Genomic DNA, 23713 nt, shown 5'->3' on the forward strand with positions numbered 1-23713 from the left:
GTATTGCTGGGAAACGGGGCCTAATAGGAGGTGTTTGGGTCATGGGGCTACTAGCTCATGAATGGATTAGTGTCTTTCTCTTTGGGGTTCATTAGCAAGGGAGTGAGTTCCTTATAAAAGAACAAATTCAGCCATCTCCTTTCACCCTATTTTGCCCTTCCATCTTCCACCATGGGATGATGAAGAGCAAAGGCCCTCACCAGACACCAGCCCCTCAATTTTGGACTTCCTTGCTGCCAGAACTGTTTACCAAATAAATTTATGTTCATTGTAAATTACCCATCTGTAGTCTTCTGTTATAGCAGCACAAAATGGACTAAGATAAACCCCTTCTAGCAAAAACAAGCAAATAAACAAAAGGCCATCTCAGTCTTCTGGACCACTTAAATCTCTGTGTACATTTTAGCTAACAAGTCATTGAGGGGCATGGAGAGCATAATGTTGGTAGGTGGAGATTCACACTTATCATCTCTTCCTACAATGTTTTAATACTAGAAAATGCTTTGAAGTGTCAAACAGTATAATATAATATAATAAATATAATATAATATAATATAATATAATATAATATAATATAATGTAACCTAGGGTGATAGGAATCCTTTGCAAGCCCTGCTGAGATGCTGCCCTAGGAAAGGAATTATGGCTCAAAGGTACTAAGTTATTGAATGTATTCTGTCCTCAGAGCACTTGGGTGTAAATCTTATCCCAAAAAGCTGTATGTATTGATTGATTTCCTTTATGACTTCTGTTTCCTTATCTCTAAAACAAAATGGCTGAGCTTGGTTGTTATAAGGATTAATGTTAAGGGGCAAAACATATACAGTCACAGTCATATTGTGAGGGGATTGGTTCCAGGAATGCTGCAGATTCCAAAATCCATGGATGCTCAAGTCCTTGATATAAAAGGGCATAGTATTTGCATACAACCTCTGTACATCCCCTTGTGTACTTTATTATGTATTTATTTTTATTGTTTGAGACAGATTCTTGCTCTATCACCCAGGCTTGAGTGCAGTGGTGTGAACTTGGCTTACTGCAACCTTTGCCTCCCGGGTTCAAGAGATTCTCGTGCCTCAGCCTCCTGAACAGCTGGGACTATAGGTGTGAGCCACCACACCCAGCAAAATTTTTGTATTTTTAGTAGAGACGTGGTTTCACCATGTTGGCCAGGCTGGTCTTGGACTCCTCCTGACCGCAGGTGATCCTCCCGCCTCTGCCTCCCAAAGTGCTGGGATTACGGGCCTGAGCCACAGCACCTGGACCCTCTTGTGTGCCTTAAATGATCCCTAGATTACTTGTAATACCTAATAAAATGTAAATGCTATGTTAATAGTTGTTATACTATGTTGTTTTTTATTTGTATTATTTTTATTGTTGTACTGTTATTTATTTTTTAAAAACTGATTTCTATATATGGTCAGTTGAGTCCACAGATTCAAAATCTGACTATGGAGAGCCAACTGTGCAATGTTTAGTTATAATAGATGCTCAATACATGTTACTAGAGCTCCCTCCTTGATTCAATCTCAAGAGAAATAGAATGAGGATCCTTCTAGGTATTTCTGGGAGCAGTTAGAAAATTGCTTTCTATGAGGCCGGGTGCAGTGGCTCACGCCTGTAATCCCAGCACTTTGGGAGGCCAAGGCGAGTGGATCACGAGGTCAGGAGATTGAGACTATGTTGGCTAACATGGTGAAACCCCATCTCTGCTAAAAATACAAAAAATTAGCCGGGTGTGGTGGCACACTCCTGTAGTCCCAGCTACTCGGGAGGCTGAGGAAGAATCACTTGAACCTGGGAGGCGGAGGTTACAGTGAGCCAAGTTCGCGCCACTACACTCTAGCTTGGGTGACAGACTGAGACTCTGTTTCAAAAAAAAAAGAGAGAGAAAAAAATTGCTTTCTATGAATTAGACTTTATGATTTTTTTTTTTCTAAAAGTGAATGTGGCTGTTTTGGTTCAACAGTTAATAGTTGGGCAATCTGAAGAAGAAAGATGTATGCCTGTAACTTATGTTGTTGGGGTGACCTTGAAGAGGGGAAGAATCCTTTGTATTGATCAGAATTAGGTCCAGAGAGGCAATACTTTTATAGAATAATGAAAAAGTACAGATTTAAGAATGAAATTAAACCTAGCGTTGAGGTTCTCCCACTTACTAGCTGTGTAATCTTAAATAACTTCTGTTTGAGCTTTAGTAAGAGATACCACTTGTGAAAGCAATGATTAATTTTCCTTTTTTTCTCCCCTCTGAGTTCTGTTGATTATCACAGTTCCATTGATTTCCTGTTTTTTCCTTCATAAAATGAATAATATTTAAAGGAAAGTTTTCCCCAATTACCCCATTTCAATATATAGCTTATCTCATTTTTCATCTTCTATTTGAACTCTTCTCTGTATTCAGACTCATTATTATATAATCTATATTCACACTAGCACCTCACTGCTTTGATTACTCTTATAGTGTTTTGCTTGCGAATATATTTGTTGGAACTTTAAAAATGTTTATTTCGATAGATCTAGAAGTCGATGTAAAGTGAATTTTATGTCTTTACCTATCTATTGATAATCATTGATGATGAATCTATATACAGTGTTGACCCTCATTCTATAAAGATTACGCAAGGGCAAGATAATCATTTTACATTCTACATGTATAATACATAATACTCGCCATAACCTGCAAAGTATGTGTTACTGAACTCCTTTTTACAAATTGGGAAATTGAGGGTCAGAGTGATTCAATAGCTTGTTCTAAGTCGTATCTAAAAAGTGACATAGCTAGGAATTTAAAGCTAGGTCTCTTCCCATTGTACCATGGTACCTTTTATTTTTGATCTTCATCTCTCTCATTTTTTATACCTTTACAGTTCACACGAATTTAACATTGGCTTTATTCTTAAGGTTTTGGTGGCTGTTCTTGGGGCAGTTGCAAATGACCTCTACATCCTACACTAGATTTAATAGATGTTAATACCATGTCGTAATTGCTTTAGATTTGTCTTTCTATTAAAGAAAGAAAATGTTACTCACACAGCCAAAGCCCATCTTTTCTTTTTCCTTCTTCCCAGGAGCTAGCCAGTATCCTGAAACTTTACCACAAAAGTATATATCTATAAATATAGTATTCTAAATATTAATAATATAACCATATATCATTTCCTCATATATTTTTAAAAGAATCAGACATCATTTTATCTGGAATGCAAGATGAACCAATAAGCAGATGTATTACTTTACAACAACTGGGGAGGAAAATATACCAAAAGCATTATATTTAAAACAGATGCTCTGTTGTCTGAAGTGATTCAAAGAAAAACAATTTTTTTAAAATTTATTTATTATTATTATACTTTAAGTTGTAGGGTACATGTGCATAACGTGCAGGTTTGTTACATATGTATACTTGTGCCATGTTGGTGTGCTGCACCCATCAACTCGTCATTTACATCAGGTATAACTCCCAGTGCAATCCCTCCCCCCTCCCCCCTCCCCATGATAGGCCCCGGTGTGTGATGTTCCCCTTCCTGAGTCCAAGTGATCTCATTGTTCAGTTCCCACCTATGAGTGAGGACATGCGGTGTTTGGTTTTCTGTTCTTGTGGTAGTTTGCTAAGAATGATGGTTTCCAGCTGCATCCATGTCCCTACAAAGGACACAAACTCATCCTTTTTTATGGCTGCATAGTATTCCATGGTGTATATGTGCCACATTTTCTTAATCCAATCTGTCACTGCTGGACAATTTTTTTGATCATAGAATGAAAGAGGAAAAATGGTCACTTTTAAAAAATGTTTTTGTGTTACTTTATATTTGAAGAGGGAGATATGTTGAAGTATTTTCTTTGGTTAAAACTAATCAAGTATGGAAAAATTAATAGTCAAAAAGGAAAGAGAATAAAAGGCAACCCAAGAAGGCTTTCATACATCTTGCATTGTGAGGACTATAAAATGTCCTGGCATAGAGTTAAAGACTCTTTGATTAAAGAAATTGTTCATGAACTAGATTAGTGCAGGGCATTTCTCCTTTGTCTAATTAAGCTTCCTGAATCAAGGAATGTAAATTATACCTGGTGATGCTCTGTCAAAATGGACTCCCCTGCTTCCTAAGCAATTAAAGGTAATCAATATTAGCCTGTGGCCCACAACATCTAGGAAACTTCCAATTTATTTTCAAGTTTAGACACGTAAAACCAAATATCTTTAGTCTCCTAGATAGATTCCATATTTGCCCTTATTCAACATACTGTTGAATTTTACTATGTTTCTAATATTGTGTCATAGACATACCAAAATAAAACTAAGGTGGGAAAACATAATTTAAGCTTGTTTACAATTCTTCTCTATTCTTACCTGGGCCATATGTTTACCCTGGCCTCAGCTCTATTCAAAGGCACGGCATTTCAGAGTTACTCATGGGGATTTAGGATTCTTTTGTGGAATGCAGCCTCCGAATTATAGCCCCTGAGAGTCAGGAAAGATAAGGATGGAACTCAGGAAGTGGAAACATCCCTGGGCTATTAGCCTTCTGAAGCTTCCCAAACTCCTGTGACTGTCTCCCCAAGATGGCGCCCAGCCCTGACTTCCACTCTTCTTTTTAGTTTGTCAGTTCTTTCTTTTGAAGTGAAGTGGCAGCTATAACTACAATTCCAAGCTATTAGGGATATTAAAATTTACAAGACTGTAAATGTTTTGATTTTTCTTTAAAAATATCTGTAGAATTCATACTAGAAATAACTAACTCTCTATAAGCCATAAAGCACTAATTTTGTTTTGTTTTCTTTTTTGTTTTGTTTTGTTTTGTTTTTAAGAGATGGGGTCTCTCTCTTCCCCATGCTGGAGTGCTGAAATGCACTGGCACGATCACAGCTCACTTCAGCCTCAACCCTCTGGGCTCAATTGATCCTCTAACCTCAGCCTCCTAAGTAGTTGGGACTACAGGTGTGTACCATCACATTTGGCTTTTTTTTTTTTTTTGTATTTTTTGTAGAGACAAGGTTTTGTCATGTTGTCCAGGCTGGTCTCGCACTCCTGGACTCAATTGATCCTCCTGCCTTTGCCTCCCAAAGTGCTGGGATTGCAGGTATGAGCCACCACACTTGGCCATGAAGCACTAATTTTCAAATACCTGATTGTGTTTGAAATAATTTAAAGCAATCTTATAACCATTTCAGAATACCTAAGCATAAAGGAAAGTAAATTAATAGCTAAATTCTTAGTAGTTAAATTGAGATATGTACAACAGATGTTTGAAATTACTATTGATAAAATAGGACTTTAGGAATTGTTTCTAAAGTGATTGCTTTTTTAAAAAAATTGTATTAAACAACAAAAGAATCGTTTTTTAAAGCTTCTCCCTGTCCAATAACCCAAGTTTTGAAATCAAACATGAAAACTGAAAATATATTAGAAAAAGAATTACTGATTTTCAAGCGCCATATTATGAAAGACAAAGAAAAACATCAGAAGAAAAAATTGTCAACATAGTTGTAAAAACTCAAATTTTATATGCAATTTGTCTTTTTATAATGAATATTAATCCCTAGAGGAATATTTGCATGTTAGATGGATACAAATAGGTGTCCTCTACACAGATGAAATTTCCAAGGTCTCTCTCTGAAAATCATCTCCTTCATTGGTCTATCATTGCCCAAACCACTGTCCCCAGTGCTATTAAAATTCTTGCCTGAAATTATCATCATTTAAAACCTCCTTGGTGAATTAGTCAATTGATGAGAGTACATTAAATTCAAAATACCTCATATTTGACTAAACTGTTAGTATTTTAAAAATTTTCACTGTAATCTCATGGTGAACTCTTGCCTCTCAGTCTTAAAATCCCAATCTGAGGTTCTATATTTTCCACAACAAGATTTTAATTGGGTATTACTTCATTTAAAAATAATTATACTAAACCTAGTACATCTTAACATGAATAACATTTTAATTTAAAATAACTATATTTTCCAAGACAAAAGAATTTGGTGAGAAGAAATGCATTGTGTTACGTTTTTGCAAATGTAATGTCTGGCTTTATAGACAGCTAGATTCTCACATCTACTTATGTATTCAATCTGCTGTAATACATTGTTTTGGCTGAGATTTATAAAAGTACTTGGAAAAGTGAGAGTGTTTTGTAGCCATTTCAGAAAATTTTAGATATACTTCTTTGACACTATACCAAATGACAAGTGATAGTTTCTTAAACGTTAGTTGCAATGTGAAATCTGAAACTATATCAAGGAACTTTTATACTCAATTACGTGACCAACCTATTGGTCTATTTTGTACTTTGAATGGACCTTTTATCCACTCATGATGTTAGAGTATTGATTCACTGAGTTATGTAGATCTTACAAATGTTGATATATTTTATTATGTAACATTGAAACATCAAAAAGATTCACATCAACATCAATCTCAGAAAAACAATTTAAGTAACTTAAAGGTAGAAATGTCTTTAAGTACAATGGTACAGGTACCATTTTTCCAAAGTTGTGATTTTTGCTTGAAAGCTCAAACATTGTAATTGGCAATAAACACTGTCAGTTGTTTCTCTTGAGGTGACAGTCTCACTTTTTTAATTTTCAAGAAAGATGCCTGTCAAACAACCAAATCTGAATAAGAATATTTGTCTTTCAGCTGTTCAAGTTAAAAAAATCATGTTCCATGAAAAAAAAAAAAAGCTAGTTCAGCTTGCTACTCAAAATTACACAAGTGTTTTTCTTCAATGAATATGTTAATTTGGTATGTTTTTAAATGCATACTGCCAAGTTCGTTACACAGAATATTAAAAAGTAACAAGATTTAATAAAATTAATACTTTTTGCTGCTTCATCAAGGACATTTGAAAGTGAAACTGGCTTTCCCTTTATGAATGTGTAAAGAATACAATGACTGCTAGTCCGTTAGTACATTTTGGTGTCCTGCCTTGATTTATACCAGCAGCAGCAGTTTCACCCAACATTGCTTTTGTACCATCAGTTCAAAAGTCAATACAGTGAAAACGGCATGATATCTTAGTATTCTTAGGAAAATCGTTTTTTACCTATGGACCTTCTGAAAAATCAGGTCTCAGGGATTCTGGTTGGTATGTAGACCATGCAATGGATTCTTGTTGACTCTGCCTCATCTAAGGTGTTGGGGAAAGTAAAGGTCTTCACTTCTCTACTTCACTTCTTGAAAATTTCGCCAGTACTGATACGGAGCTGCAACAAGCTGTTAAATTCAATGCCATGACAGGGGCTGCCCACAGAACTTGGAATTACAATCTGCTGTTCTGGATATTCTTTATTCCTATAAGCTAAATTATCAGTAATAGGAAAATGAGATCTTTATAAAACCTTTCTTTCAGGTGCTAGGAGGATAGGAGGAGGAACAGCAGGAGGCATAGACTGATGTTTTCCCAAGTTCCTGCAGCCATAGGCTTCCTGGGAAGTATAATGGGCTCGTTGATCCAACACTTCTGAAAACCTGGATACCAAGGGTTGACAGAGGTTACTTTGCCTTGGAACTCTTCCACCCCAGAATTTGTAGCTTCTACAGCCCCATTTGCAGTTTACAAACCCATATCCTTCTTCTAGTCCTACGAAACAACCGTTACTCCATCCCACCTCTGCCCAAGGTATTAAAGGGAGCGAAATGCAGGACAGGCTTCCTATACCATCATAGTCAGCTCTAACAACCACAGAAATGGCTAGCAGAGTCCCTTCCAGGCTTCTGTTGGCCTTACTTGGAGAACAACGCTCATGGGTGAAGCTTGCTTCAAAATAAAGAACATCCGAGAGAAATGGGACAGGATGCATCTGAGCATGGTATAATTCATGGTATAATTCTGGTGGCATTTTGGCTTTTCCCTGTTGCTGGTCTAAGATTCACCTTTCTTGAATCTGCTAAGTTGGTTACCATTCATCTTTCTGTGATTTTAGTTTCCCCAAATTTGTCGTTATTGTTTTGCTCTGGGATGAGTGGGCTCTGGGATGATGACATTAGAGCTTTCTTTTTTCCCCAGGGTCACGATGCCCTACGATAGCCATGGCCCATACATGGAAAATTTGTCAGAATCACTACATGAGGACTCAGGGCTGCTTTACATGGTTGTAAAGTTTGTCCATTTGACAAAAGGTGTCTGGCCCAGGGAATGAATGGTGGTTAGCATTCAGCCCTGCTCTGCTCACTAAGCCATGCCCCCACAGTGCTGGGTCTGTCCAGAGGGAGCATCTTTTTTATTGTCTCTACAGAGGGAGTACCTTTTACAAAGGGACTACATTTTTCTAGCTCATAAACAATGCTACTGTAGAAGGCAGCAGCTGCCTTATCAGGACTGGCCTTGGCCCATCCTGGGACTTGTGAGTGATATTTTCCTTTATGGACTGCCAATGTGTGTCCTACTTAGTAGGATTATCTTTAAGGCCTCCCACTTGTCCATTTACTTCTTGCCAAACAGACACCTGCAGAGGGCCCTGGAAAAGTGGGCCAAGAGCTATAATTCCTCCCTGTTGGCTAAGTGGACTAAATCCTCCCACCAAGTTCCAGCAACTAAGTTATCTCACCCACTAATCTCCTTCCTGTAACTACATCAAACACATACCCTGTTCCGTGCAGCAAACCATCATGGCACATGTATACCTATGTAACAAAACTGCACATTCTGCACATGTACCCCGGAACTTAAAGTATAGTAAAATAAGAAAGAAATGGCAAGAATGAGCTGGGTGTGGTGGCTCACGCCTGTAATCCTAGCACTTTGGGAGGCTGAGGTGGGTGGATCACTTAGGTCAGGAGTTTGAGATTAGCCTGGCCGACATGGTGAAACCCCATCTCTACTAAAAATACAAAAATTAGCCGGGCATGGTGGCAGGCACCTATAATCCCAGCTACTCGGGAGGCTGAGGCAGGAGAATCGCTTGAACCTCAGAAGCAGAGGTTGCAGTGAGCCGAGATCGTGCCATTGCACTCCAGCCTGGACAACAAGAGTGAAACTCTGTCTCAAAAAGACAAAAAAACAGAAATGCATACCCTGTTCCTCAGAAAAAAAAAAAAAGGATTCTGTGAGAATCTAGGAGGGAAGAGGATCTGATAAGCGAGAGGCCAATACACAGCTGGCAAGCACCAAGTTCTCCCTGGAGAAGATCACGTAAGTGAGGACATAAATATGATTTTGCTCTCACCACAACCACCACAACCAGATGATGTAGGCTATGACAAAGTTGTGCACAGTCCTGGCAGTGAGAACTGCTGCTGCTCAGTTCCTGTTGGGCAATCCACGATCCAGAGCAGCAGCTCACAACCAGAATCTGATATTTCTTTCCTCTGCACCTTCAGGTCAAAGGGTGCTGCTAGCTTCCTTTGGGTTCCTTTCATCGTGGTCTGTGTACATAGTTCTTTCATTAAAAAGTCTCCAGAAATTCCATTTAAGAGTATGGTTGGTTTCCTGTCAGGCCCTTGGCTGGTACATCATCATGAAATTACAACACCCTGGAGACAAACAGAAAAATCCTGTAAGCTTGAAGATAGAGGTGGATGGTGGGGAGAAGATGTTAGCAGAGAACAATTTTGGATTTCTCAACAGCAGGATAGGAGGCTAGAAATCTATGGATCTTTTTTTTAAATTAAAAAAATGTTCAACCTAGAATTCTATTCCCAGTCAGAATATCAGTTAAGTATGAAATGGACTGAAGATGTTTTCAGACCTTTGGAGTCTCTAGGAATTTACCCCCAAACATCCTTTGTCAGGAAGCTATGGGAGGAGATGTTCCACCACAATGAGAGAGTAAACAAATAAAACAGAAAACATGTGACCCATGAAACTAGGAGATACCCCTGAAGGCAGAGGCGAAGGGAATCCTCAGGGTGAGGCCAAGGAAGATCCCACGGCGGCAGCCGCTTAGCAGGTGTAGGGAGCCACCAAACCAGTGAAGACAGGTCAGCAAGCTCCAGGAGACAGCTCCAAAAGAAGGAATTATTAGGGTGAAAGAATATATTGAAAGGAGATTTAGACAATGGGGAAGAACTTGATGCATTTCTGATAAATGTATAGAAAAGCAAATAAAAATGTAATTAGTAATACCATAGAAAGCAAAAGTGCTGGCCCAACTGGGTTCAGTGTAAATATTGACTATTGAGTTAAACAACATTAATATCTAAACACGCCAGGAATATCAGGGGATAGGATGTATGTGTGCATGTATATGTGTGTGTGCATATATGTGTGTGAGTATATATGTGTATATGTATACATGTATACGAATGCATGTTTTTATGTATGCGTGAGCACATACATGTGCGTATGTGCATGGGTATGTGTGAGTGTACATGGGCATGTGTGTGTGCACACATGCATGTATGTGTTTGGTGATGGTGGAAGCGGGGAAGAGGTAAAGAAGTAGTCTAGGCAGAGGAGCAAGCCAGCCAATAAATAATGTCTAAAACTGGCAAATCAAGAAATATCACTATAAACATGCTACTGAGATATATGGAAATAGAATTCACTGAAATAAGCAGTTGTCTTTGGGTAGCAAGAAATGGGAGAGAGCTATGGTATGAAAAATTGCCATTTTTTGTTTTGTAATTTATTTTTCTTTTTGTCACAAGCCTTATAAACTTTAAGTTATCTGCAGGTATAATTTTGAAAAATGTAAAAACTACATTTAATATGTGTCAAGATAAAATATTTAAAGTGAGTATATTAATACAAAGGAAATAATTTTGAGTTTATGTTAAGAGAGAAGCAGGATACAAATTGTATATCCAGTGTAAGTTCACCAACTAAAACAACAAAAAACCCAACAAATCTAACCTAAATATAGGAAGAAAGATGTGAGAGCAATGAGATTGATGTGATTATTTTTTCTTTTCTATGATTTGTCTTACTAACCAATCTTTCATGGGACAAAAACCAACAAAAAACATTGCTGAGCGAATCTGAAACAAGAAAGCTGGCAGAAAACATTGCTCCCATGATACCCTGGGCTGGCTCAACGGCTGTTGCCAGGTATCATGCTCAGCACCCACACAGCTTTGATCTCTGAACTGTATCAAAGGATAACAAAAAACCCATTTCACAGCCAGGCACAGTGGCTCACGTCTGTAATTCCACCACTTTAGGAGGCCAAGGAGGGTAGATCATTTGTGCTCAGGACTTTGAGACCAGCCTGGTCAACATGGTGAAAACCCGACTCTACGAGAAATACAAAAATTAGCCGGACCTGGTACACAGCTGTAGTCCCAACTACTCAGGAGGCTGAGGTGGGAGAATCACTTGAGCCCGGGAGGTTGAAGCTGTAGTGGGCTGTAATCGTGCCACTGCACTCCAGCCTGGGTGACAGAGTGAGACTCTGTCCCAAAAACAAAAACAAAAAAACAACTATTTCAGCTATAGCAGGTTGAATTGTGTCACCCAGAAGATATATCCGAGTCTTAACCCCAGGTACCTGTGGATATAACTTTATTTGGAAATAGAGACTTTGCAGGTATAATTAAGGATCTTAAGATGAGATCATCTTGGTTTAGGGCGGGTCCTAAGTCCAATGGCTGGTGTTCTTATTATAAGGAAAAAGAAAGGGAAATTTGAGGTACACAGACACAGAAAAAACACAGGGAATGAGGCCAGGTGAAGATGCAGGCAGAGATTGGAGCTTTGCAGCCACAAGCCAAGGAACACCAGGAGCCACCAGGAGCTGGAAAGAAGGAAGGATCCTTCGCTAGAACTTTTGGAAGGAGCGAGGCCAACAGTTTGGTTTCAGATTTCTGGGCCTAGGTCTGTGAGAGAATTAATTTCTGTTGTTTTCACCATCAAAACCGTGTGGTTCTTTGTTATAGCAGCCCTAGGAAAACTAACACAGCAGGCTTATGCTGATGGAGGAGATGCAAGCCTGCCAGCCAGCATGGATTTCCCAGGAACCTTGCTGTTCGCTAGGCCACGCGCTGGCCTCACAGCTGGTGATAAGAAGGCGAAGACAGAGTCAGCTTGACCAGGGCACTGTGGGCTCTGTGAAAGCCCTTGGCTTCAGCTTATGCACTAGAACAGGCCACTGAGGGCTCCTAAGGTGAGTTCTGTGCTTTAGAAAAAGAACTTGAGAGTGTGGGGGTTGTAGGAAGAACAGGTTGTAATGGGGGAACTGGAGAAATGTCAGTTACGACAGAGTTTCAACTGGGAAGTGTTTGGCCCCCTTACCAAATACCTTAAAATCTTGGCCAGAAGCCTGTGATGTCTGAAGAAGAAGATCCAACATGTCTATCGCTTTCATGATATAAATTATAAGAAAGGGAAGCATGAGAAAATCTTTGCTGGTAGAATTATGCAAAAGAGAGCGTGGTAAAACATGGTAGAGTGATGGATTTTAAAAGGTTAATAACAATGCGCCTTGGCTGGCACGGTGGCTGACATGTATAATCCCAGAACTTTGGGAGGCTGACACTGGTGGATTGCTTGAGCCTAGGAGTTTTAGACCAGCCTGGGTAACACAGGGAAACCCAATCTCTAAATAAATAAATAAATAAATAAATAAATAAATAAATAAATAAAATTAGCTGGGTGTCATGGTGCACACCTGTAGTCTCAACTACTCAGGAGGCTGAAGTAGGAGGATTGCTTGAGCCTAGGAGGTTGGAGTTGCACTGAGCCATAGTGGTGCCACTGTACCCTAGCCTGGGTAACAGAGCAAGACCTTGTCTCAAAACAAAACGCACCTAATATTTTCTGAATGTTTTATTATGTATTATGCCAAGGATTGTTTGTTATTTCATTTAATTCTTCAATGGCACTATGAGGTACTGTTATTTTATTCATGAGGATTTTGAGGCTTAGGCTTGGGTGAGATCACACAATTAAAAGTGGCAGAGCTGGAACCCTAATTCAAGCAACTGTGTTTCTTAACTATTACATGGTACTGCGTTCCCTCTGAGAGGTTTGTTACGTGGATAATAGAATGGGCCAGAAATTAAAAGGGTTTGAATGGGGGCAGTGACAATCAGTATTGGTGGAGGGAAACAGATGGGGGGCTATTTTAAAAGTCATATCTATGGGACTTGGTGGCAAATTAATTGGGAAAAGGAGAGTTTAAAATGACACAAGCAGAGACGTTATAATTTTTTTCTTTCTGCTTTCGAAATAGATGATATTTAGAATTTTGTGTTTGAAATATTGAAAGTTCTACAGAGTCAACTCAATACAATCTGCCTAAAACAGTTCACTGTATCTTGAGATACAATGGGAAAGGGCCAAATCTCATCTGAGTCACAGAATGAATATAATTCCACGGAAACCTATTCATCAGTAAATTCTGTAGCAAAGATGATATAAAATCAATTAACCACTCACCAGTTTCTCTCATGGACAGCTGGATTCCTAGAGAACTTGTAAACAAGTGAATCCATTTTACATGACACAATTGTGCATCATCCAATACCCTTCATTGCAAAACAAGACTGATTTTTTTTTTTTTTTGGCCAGGTGTGGTGGCTCATCAGTAATCTTAGCACTTTGGGAGGTCAAAGTGGGAGGATTGCTTAAGGACAGGAGTTTGAGACCAGCTTGGGTAACAGAGTGAGACCCCCATCCCTACAAAACAATTCATATAAAGACTGATTTTGTTTTCATTTAACTTTATCTTGGGGAATTACTGGTGCATATTTTATACCACATTAAGAATTACCTATACAAGGTCAGGCATGGTAGCTCACGCCTGTAATCCCAGCACTTTGGGAGGCCGAGGTTGGCAGATCACTTGAGGTCAAGACTTTGAGACCAGCCTGGCCAACATGGTGAAACCCTATCTCTGCTAAAAATACCAAAATTAGCCGAGTGTGGTGGGGCATGCCTCCAATACCAGCTATTCAGGTGGCTGAGGCATGAGAACTGCTTGAACCAGGAGGCAGAGGTTGTAGTGAGCTGAGATTGTGCCATTGCACTCCAGCCTGGGCGACAGAGCAAGACTCTGTCTCTGGGGAAAAAAAAAAAGCCTAGGTAACATAGTAAGATCCCATCTCTACAAAAAAAAAAAAAAAAAAAAAAAAAAAAATTAGCCATGCATGGTGGTACATGCCTGTGGTCCTAGCTTTTCGGGAGGCTGAGGTGGGAGGATTGCTTGAGCTTGGGAGCTCGAGGCTACAGTGAGTTGTGATTGTGCCACTGCACTCCAGCCTAGGTGACAGTGAAACCCTGTCACAAAACAAAACAAAACAAAACACGACAACAAAAAACTGCAGTGGCTCAGGCAAGTAATCCCAGCACTTTGGGAGGCCAAGGTGGGTAGATCACTTGAGGTCAGGAGTTCAAGACCAGCCTGGCCAATATAGTGAAACCCTGTCTCTACTAAAAATACAAAAATCAGCCAGGTATAGTGGCAGGCACCTGTAATCCCAGCTACTTGGGAGACTGAGGCAGCAGAATTGATTGAATCTGGGAGGCAGAGTTTGCAGTGAGCCAAGATTGAGCCACTGCATTCCAGCCTGGATGATAGAGCATACTCTGTCTCAAAAAAAAAAAAAAAAAAAAAAAAAAAAAAGAATTGCCTGTGTTAGTTTGTTAGGGTTGCCAAAACAAAGTATCGCATCCTGGATAGCTAAAACAACAGAAATTTATTTTTTCACAGTTCTGGATGCCGCAGATCCAAGATCAAGGTGTCCTCAGGTTTGCTTTCTTCTGAACCCTCTCTTCTTGGCTCGTACATGGCCAACTTCCAGCTGTGTTCTCCCATGATCTTTCCTCTGAGCATGCATGTCTGTGTCCAAATCTCCTTTTATAAATGGATTAGGGCCCACCCTAAAGAACTCATTTTAACTCAATTACCTCTTTAAAGACGTTCTTTCCCATGATAATTACATGCTGAGTTCCTGGGGTTGGGACTTCAACATACGAATTTTGGGAGTGAGGAGAACACAATTCAACCCTTAACATTGCCCGGGGTCACAAAGGTCAGAAGAAGGGATGATAAGATCCAGTCACTCAGGCCATTTAAATAATCAGAACCAAGCCAAAAGTGACTTCACTGTGGGACGCTTAAGAAAGTTACCTCCCTCTTGCTTATTACATGGCCTGTTTCCCGGGGCTAAATAGAGATTTCAGTCATTCTTTGGCTTTACTGAGAGCCGTGGGGACATCTACATCTGATATTGGATGAGAATATGGGTGGGTGGAAGTTGAAACGATTGTTTGTTTAGATACGAGTAACGGAGAGGCTGAATGAAATGGTATGATCTCAGAGGGTGGGTTGGAACTGGCAGGATACTTTGAAGGTCAGTCCTATGGGGCTGCTGAAATTATGCCACCTGTCCCCTAGTACAGCTCTTCCTATTAAAAGTCGTCACACATTCATCAGCTTCACCTCACAGAAGAAAGGTTTCCTCTAACCCTACATATGACTCAGTCTATTTCTTAGGGGAAAAAATATTGGAGGGATGTGTATATTTCCCAATGAAACCAAGTGAGGGGAAAGATTTTTGCTACATTTTATTTGATCAAAATACATATTTCCAACAAATTTGCTTTCTAATAAAAAAAACCCACTATAATAACCTATTGTTTGGAATCTTTTTCCCTTCCCTCCCCAGTCTGCTCCCCTGTTTGATGAATGGCCTTCTTTTTCTGCATCACCTGAGGCCTACATATGAATGGTTCCCAAATCTGTCTACTGCTAGAATTTTCTGCTAAGCTTCAGGTGCCTATTGCCAGTTCCCTGTAGGTTTTGCCACCTGAATACTCTGCCATGTTGCTCAGGCTGGTTTTGAACTCCTGGCTTCAAGCAATCCTCCCACCTCCGCCTCTCAAAGTGCTGGGATTATAGGCATGAGGCACCACACCTGGCTGGTTCATGAAACTCTTAATCACCAGTTACTCAAATGAAAAACCTGGAGTTGTACCTGCTTTCTTCCCACCTCTCATCTCCCCAATCCCCAAATCCTGCTGACTCCGTGTCTTACACATTTTCTGGCTGTGCTTTCGTCTTCATTCTATTCAGTTTAGATCCCAACCATCTATCACCGAGCCTGTTGTATTTGCTTCTCCAGATGTCTCTGTCTATGCCACCCACTGCTGTTTTTATTTGGACCCCAAACCTACAGGATAAATTCAACCTCCTTAGCCCAAAAGTCCAGGCTTCCATCCTAGGCCCCACTCCTTAGCCTGCATCTTATCCTAAAACACATCCTTTGCTGCAACTATTCGGAAGCAACTTGCTGTTGCTTTAATGTAACCTGATGTTTCCTGACTCAAGGTCATGAGCTCATTTGCAGTTTGTCCTTCTGGCAAACTCTTGTTTCTTTTGCAAGCATCATATCCTTGGGATGCCTTCTTTGGTCCACACAGCCTGAACTTGATGCTTTTCTGTGGCTTGTTGCATGTTGTGTGTGTCCTTCACTCCCATTATCAACTCAACTAGACTGATTTCCTTGTCTGTCTCATACATTAGATTTTGGGTTCCTTATACCTAGGAAAAGTTTTATTCACCTTTTTACCACCAGCATCTAGTCTGTGGATGTCATACAGTGATCTCTGTAGGTATATTGAACAAGTAAATGTGAAAATGCTTTGAAAAGTTTTAAATTTGATGGAACTATTGGGTTATTTTTACTTTACAAATATTCCTTAAACATCTACAACAAGCTATTGTTTTACTGCAAGAAGAACAATAGAATCAGAGTTAAAAGTTTCAAGTGCAGGCGGGACATGGTGGCTCACGCTTGTAATTCCAGCACCGTGGGAGGCCAAGGCAGGCAGATCATCTGAGGTCAGGAGTTCAAGATGAGCCTGGCCAACATGGCGATCCCTGTTTCTACTAAAAATACAAAAATTAGCCGGGCGTGTTGGTGTGCACCTGTAATCCCCGTTTCTCAGGAGCTGAGGCAGGAGAATCGCTTGAACCTGGGAGGTAGACGTTGCAGTGGCCAACATCACACCACTCCACTCCAGCCTGGGCAACGGAGCAAGACTCTGTCTCAACAACAACAACAACAACAACAACAACAACAACAACAAAAAGAAGCTTCAAGTCCCTGTTTATTGTCTAGCTGTAGTAAGTTTTCTCTACTGTAAAATAAGGATAGTAGAACTACTTAATCCAGTTGTAAGAATCAATTATGGTAATGTGGGCAGAATTTATTTCTAAACTATAAATACTGTTCTATGAATACATGGGTTAACCACTATGTTCAGTTCTTTCTAAAACTGGGGATACACACACATACACACACACACACAACTTTTTTGTACTTCATCTTGCTTGACTATCTTGTGTAATGTTCCCTTGAATAGGAAGAGGGTAGTTTTGTCATTTTCAAAGGAGAGCAATTTTTAAATTAAGACTAGGCCTCGTTATTCTACTCATCATATATCAGTGCAACTGAATATAAAAGTGCTGCTCAAAAATTCAACCTGTTCTCAAAAAAATATGAAGATGAAACTGGATCCTATTTAGAGAGAATTGTTGTAAGCCACAAAAGTCAGTGATTGAGTGACCTGAGCACATGTCTTTATTTCACCTGAAATAACCAGTAGGCTCACAAAGCCATTTGATCTTTTGAGAGCAGGTGGGAGTTAAACACTGATTTTGGACCTAGAAATGAAGAACAGCTTCTCTTCCCAGCCCCCACAGGCATTTTCTGTTTTTACACAATATAGTATATAGAAAGTGCTCAATAATAAGGTGGCCATACCTCTCGTTTTGTTCAGAGACGTCCTGTTACGAGTCTGTGGTCTTGGTGGAATTAATACAGCACCCCTTATACTCTTTAAATTGTCTATGTTTGGATAATAAATTGTATGTTCATCTCAACCCCTGTGCATATTGAATGAACGAATGAATTCTTAGCCTCATCCAACCTGAATAAAACAAACATCTTAGTGATAGCACTGTGTATCATGTCTAACAGAAATTTGACTCACAGTGTTTTACCCACAAGCATAATTCGACTATAGAAACAAAGATTCAGATTTCCTAATAGAGAAGTCAAAAGATTCTTCTCTCTCCCCACTTCTCTCTTAACTTTCCCCATTTTCTTCTTTAAAAGAATTAACATAGTGATCAGACCTGCCAGAGGCATCAAGCCACTCATGATGTTCAAGGGAGCAAAAGGCTGTTGTGATGGAAACAGAGACCTTATAATCACCAGATTTCAGTGTTATTTTCTTATGTGGGATTTTAAACTTGAACCTGGTGGTGAGATTTGTAAAATTTATCTCCAAATTTAACATTGGCTCCATTCGATCAGGAATCTGAATTGCCTAAATCTGAGTTTCAACAATGGGATTAATATTGTTGTGGGTTTATTTGGTTTGCCCTTTGACCCCTCCATTTCAGAACACCTAGAGATCGTGGGACAACAAGTCCTTTCACATGTGTAAAACAACTGCTGGCCATCTGGGAGACTTGCTAAGAATAAATGCACATTTATAGAGGTTCTTTGCCCCAGGCAGGCAAAGCAGCACTGCTAAAAACCTCTCCTCCAGGCAGAAAATGTGACACAAGCACTCCAATTAGCATTAGCAGAAGCTGGCAGGCCAGGGGCCCTGTAGTGGACTCCAAAAAAAAAAAAAAAAAGCAAAAACCCTGTGAAGCTATGGGTAATTGCTCCCAGGTATTTACTTAACACCTGTGAGTCCGGGCAAAGGAAAGTTTATGGGGTAGGATCCTGCTAAGGAAACAAATGCCTAAGGGAATGGAGGAGGCTAATTAAGAAGGAAAATCGGAAGCCTGCAGGGATTTCATTTCCTTAAGTGCTCCAGACAATGGTGGGCTGATTTACCAGGCTCTGCTGATGTCATCTTGGGTTCCTACTTTGGATACAAACCTTCCCTAAATGTTAGCCCCCAGGCATTTGAAAACATCTGCTGCCCCTGGGACAGCATATGCAATCGGGCCTCCAATCTGAAGCCAGAAACTGTAGAGAATACAGATAGAGCACTAGGCTAAGCATGAAGGGAAAAAGTCCTATCCCAGATTGGCAGCTAGATCAGAGATAACCTAAGTGGTTGTGAACATAGGATAGCACACACAGGGAGGTGTCGCAGGGTGTCAGAGAGCATGCAGTAAAAGGTAGAGCCAAGAAGTACTACTAAATAGTATCTGAATGTCTCAGAAGTCATTACATGGGAGGGGGTGGAATTGGGACAGTCAGGACCAGAGTTAAGATGAGGAACAACAGGGCGCCTGTCCTGTGTGCCCTTCATAAAGGAAACATGGGGGTAAGGTCTGCAGAGTCCTGGTCAGCGGACAGGTGCACTGGGATAAGGGTGGAGAGAAAGGCAAGTTTTAAGCATGAGTTCAAGTTGGTTGAACAGGGGTGCAGATTCTTAATGGAGGCCTCCAGTTGGGAAGTAACTATTATCTGGCTCTGCCTGACATCACGAATTATTAAAAATGGTACTTCTTAAATGAAGAGATAAATCAGACTCATGCGAATTGAGTCTCTTGAGCTCTTGAATGAATTTCCAATGGCCTCTCAACTTCTTGTTTGGAATTTGTCTCTTAAGAGAAGGAGCTTCACATTCTGTAATCCAAGATTGTTTCAAGAGTTTGAAGCCTTATTCTAACATGCCTGAGTGTCACCTTACAAATGACTTGTCTTTGCTTATTTTGATAAGGGGGCCAAGAGAACATTTGTTGGGGTAATAATTACTGAGGAACGGGAACATATAAAGTGTTTACAACCTGGGCTTTGGATATAGATGGGAACAGATTTAAGGAACTGCTTTAGACACTTTCTTGACTTTTCTCATCCGTAAAGTGAAGCTAATGTCGAGGGGTTAAATGAGATTTAAGCTTGTGTCTTTATGCAGTAAGCCCTCATTGAATGAGACCAGATGCTTTATAAGTGGATTTATTAGGGGAAAAAATCACTGCTGCTCCTTACCAGTACCGGAGACTGAAATCTGGATTTCCCTGCTTTCCTTACTCCAATCGTCTTTAGGGAGTTACCATTTGGTCAATCGTTGATAGACTGTGGCTTTGCCTGACAATATTCCCCTCTGCCTGCAAGCTCTTTTATAATGGAGAGAAATCTCATTAAGTGTCTCAGAGCTGGTCTTGATCTCTGAGATGGGTAGGTAGAGATAGATAACCCTCCCTATCTTAAGTTTAGGTTGCACAATTTCTATTATCATAGTAAAAATAATATTGGAGCACAGGGGATTCGAGGGGCAGTGAAAACACCCTGTATGATACCGTGAGGGTAGATACATGCCATTACACATTTGTCTAAATCCACAGAATGAATACCATCAACCGTAAACTCTAATGTAAACTATGGACATTGGGTAATTATGATGTGTCAACACAGGTTCATCAATTACAACAAATGTACCACTCTGGTGGGGATTTTGATAATCAGGGACGCTATGCATGTGTGTGGGGCAGGGAGTATATGGGAAATCTCTGTACCTGCCTCTTAATTTTGCTGTGAACCTAAAGCTACTCTTTAAAAAATATCTTTTAAAAAATCTAACTTTTTCGAATATTTACTGCATGCCAGGGATTATCTTAATGCTTTAAGTGCATTTTCTTGTTTAATCCAATAATGACTCCATGAATGGTCCACATTAAATGTGTGTTCTTTGTTAAGAAAAATCAGATATAGAGAAAAATAAAAATAAAACCTCAAAAACAAGAAAAAAAAATTTTCAGGGGATTGTCAGAGGATTATTTTAAATTGCAAGCTCCTTTCCTATTCTGTAGTCATTAAAAATTTCATTTGATTTACCAAAATTCTATATACGATTTTTCTGCATACATCTTTTCTATAAGGCAAGGTGCAGTTAAGGATTTTAGGTTTTGGACAGTGTTCTTTCAAGTCAAGTTCTTCTAATTCTTTAATTCGACGGGTCAAGAAGGGAAAGGAGGCTGGTCTGATGGGCTATCAGAACTTATTAACATTAGTGTCACTAAAGTTGGAAGACAATCCCCCACTGCTAAATTTGACTGACTTAAGAAGAAGGAAGGAAAGAAAAAAAACTTCAGGAGCCTTGAGAAGAAGCAATTACAGTGCTCACTGAGGCACATTGCTGTTCCTTGGGCAACTTGGAGTTGATGAGACAAGGAGTCATCTGGTTTGTACAGAGCTTGAGCTTTACTGCTCATTCCTAAGAATTGTGCCGTGCAGTTTCTCCTTTCTCTCTTTCATCAACCTTTGGAGCGCCATGTTGTGTGCCACCTGCCTCACTTCTTTCTGCTCCCTAACCCTTACACACTTTCGTTTTTCTCCCTGTGCCCATTAAACTCTACTCTCCTATTCTTTTGTCATGCTAAGGCAGTGTTTTTTAAAATGTGGTACAAGAACTATGCATGTTGGAATTCCAAATGGGACTTAAAAATGCCGATTCTGGGCCCCATTCCAGACTTATCAAAGAAAACTCTCTGAAGGGAAGGCACTCAGTTGTTGCTTTTACACTGAATTTTGATAACCAATGCAGAAAATTAGAATAGAGGGTTCTCTCCCAGGGAACCTAACTATTTAACAGAAATGGTCACTTTATACCAAAGGCTAAAGTAAATGAAGAAAAAACATCTTTTTATAGCAGCGATTCTCAGCCTGGAGTTTATATTAAAACCCCCTGGAAAGACTTAAAACATTGTTTGAAAAACTGCCCAGGCCACACTCAAGACCAATTATATTAGAATCTCTGGAGAGAGGATCCACACTCAAGGGCAATCATATTAGAATCTCTGGAGAAAGGATCCAGGCATCAATATTTTTGAAAGCCTTTCCAGGTGATTTTAATGTACAACCACTGTTAAGAGCTACATACTCTTTTGCAGAGCAGAAGGAGGCTACGGAAAAATAGAGTAATGCTTCTCGAACTTAATGTGCATGTGAGTCACCTGGGGATCTTATTAAAATGGAGATCTTGATTCTGTGGATCCGGATGTTGCCTGAGAATCTGTATTTCTAACAAGCTCCCAGGTCCTCAGACCACACTTTGAGTAACAAAGCACCGAGTGCTTGTTCTCAAACTTAGCTGTAGATTAGAATCTGCAGGTGGCTTCACAATAGGTTGGTGTCCCAGCTGCACTCTAGACCAATTAAATCAGAATTTCTAGGAGTGGGATCTAGCCATCAGTAGTTTTTTAAGCTTCTCAGGTGATTCCAATGTACAGCAAGGTCTGGGAACCAGTGCAGAAGAGGGGTAGTCAATTTTTACTAAGTCCCACAGAAGATAGGATATTTTAAATATACTGAAACCCAAAAGAGCAGAGGACGTTGATCCTCTGATAATTGCTGATGTCAAAATCTGGCATCATGGAATTTTTAAAATCTTAATTTGTTTCACTTGGTTTATGAAAAAATTATTGTGTTCCCCCTTAAGATTTCTACCTTCCCCACCCCTCCCTTGTTACACCCTCACGGTGGGTGAATACTCATGTGTTTCTTCAATTTCCTGGTCCCAAGCATGCCTGGGATGAACTTCATGCCCAGTTAGCCTGTCATATCACATTACTTTGCTCAGACATGGGCTCAGCTGGCTTTCTAAATAAGACATCAAGTCCAGAAAATTTAAACACATGTGGGGGTCATAGGAAATCTGTTTAAAACAAACACTTTGGTGCTCATGGAAACAAGAAGTTTAATGACATTGTCTAAGAAAGCCATCCAGAAGGACTCCTCAGAGCTCTCAAATGGTTCTTGGTTATCAGTTGCTGGGAACATCCCAACTGGCAGGAAGCACATCAGTTTGATGACATGTAGGGGCTGTTAGATGGAAGGATTTTAGAATTTCACTCCGGGTTTAACTCCATAGGGACAGATACTTCATGCTTCTCTCTGTGATCTAATCAAGAATCTTGTTTTTCAAAAAAGGAGTCCTAAAAATAAATTCATACCAGGGCCATTTGATTTGACCTTCATCTTTTCCCAGTTTGTGCTAGGATGGGTCTTGTTTAAGTTCTGTAAGTGAACCCCACTGCTCTTCTCCTAAAGTTATTCCAGCAAATGGTATAACCAGGCAAGCCTTACCTTGTGGTTTTTGTGCCTCCAGCAGGATATGACATGCAAGCTTCCTGACTTCTTCGTCTGTCTGAATCCTCTGGGTTCTGTCTTGTGATAAAGGTCTCAGCACGATATTCCACATATTTCATGCTCTCCTCTTCACAGAAACAGGCTGAAAAAGACAGCATGCTTTCAGGAGAGTCCCATTGAGAGAAGATGGACATAGGGTAGTACATAAAATGCTAATTGAAAGAATAATGGTACGATTCTTGAAACCTATCAGCAATGCTCTTCATGCCGAGAAGTGACAAGGAAGATTTGCAAATTCAAAGAATCTGACTTTGTTGACTTTGGAAAATCTCACTGTATCCCTTTTGCTAAGATGCCGGAGAAAAGGGCCTTTTGCCGTGATTCCAATAAGTGTGACCTGCTCTAGTTAATAGTCCCATTTCCTGGTCCATGCTGAGTCACTGCTGAAGTTTTTAGTCATGGACAGTCAGAAGCCAGTCTGTGTAAACTCTCCTGGCCCCTCCTGGCTTCACCGTCTCTTCCTCTTTCTCTACTTCTCTGAAGACAGTGCTCTTTGGTTTCTAATTTTCTGGAATCCAGAATACACCCTCCCCTTTAGGGAAGTGAAATAGAGACTCTGGAGATATTCCACCCCCTGACCATCAGACACACAGGGAAGGGGTCATCGTGTGGCTAAAAGTCAGGGAGATCAGAACCAAGGCCAAGGTTGAATTTCTCTCTGAACTAACCCTCAACTCTGACCTAGAATGTCCCCCTTTTGAGGTTCTT

The 23713-nt window shown here is 40.0% G+C and overlaps 1 long non-coding RNA gene across 2 annotated transcripts in view; it reads right to left on the reverse strand.

Annotated features, from left to right (window-relative positions):
- The window catches only part of LOC135967392 (uncharacterized), a 68439-nt gene extending 44957 nt beyond the window's left edge, over positions 1–23482 (reverse strand). Inside the window, exons 1-2 of one of the 2 annotated variants that reach the window (XR_012424471.1) lie at positions 22943–23482; positions 5485–9475 (exon numbers count right to left, since the gene is read on the reverse strand). This is a non-coding gene — a long non-coding RNA (uncharacterized lncRNA). Of the gene's footprint in view, positions 1–5484; positions 9476–22942 lie in introns of those variants that run through there. The other variant, XR_010581473.2, reaches the window with a different exon arrangement.
- Positions 23483–23713: the final 231 nt, after the last annotated feature.

This window comes from Macaca fascicularis, chromosome 15, assembly GCF_037993035.2.
Source record: "Macaca fascicularis isolate 582-1 chromosome 15, T2T-MFA8v1.1".
Taxonomy (NCBI): Eukaryota; Metazoa; Chordata; class Mammalia; order Primates; family Cercopithecidae; genus Macaca; species Macaca fascicularis.